Below are 376 nucleotides of genomic sequence, written 5' to 3'. Positions count from 1 at the left end.
ATTGCATACTAAAAGGAAACAGAGTAGACGGTTTTCATATAGACACAAAGTACTATTTTATAACTATAAACAAACTGATCATGAAAGTTTAGCAATCCTAGATTGTATGCACTAAGCAACAGTTTCAATAAAAAATAGCTTCACCCCCATCATTTCTACTCTTCTCTCCTGGTTTTCCTTTTGTAGTCACTGTATTTTTCATGATCAGACATTATTTTTTGCCTACCGAACATAAATGCCAAAAGGCAGAAAACTAATCTATCTTTATCACACCTTATCCTAAAAAAAAAAAAAAAAAAGTTTTTTGAGTGCCTCACATAAATGCTTTATATAGGCTGAGTAAACTTCCAGTAGCAACTTTCTTTCTTGGTGCTTA

This window comes from Octodon degus, unplaced genomic scaffold (genome assembly GCF_000260255.1).
Source record: "Octodon degus isolate 3935 unplaced genomic scaffold, OctDeg1.0 scaffold00038, whole genome shotgun sequence".
Classification (NCBI taxonomy): domain Eukaryota; kingdom Metazoa; phylum Chordata; class Mammalia; order Rodentia; family Octodontidae; genus Octodon; species Octodon degus.
Note: the sequence above shows the minus strand (reverse complement) of the source record.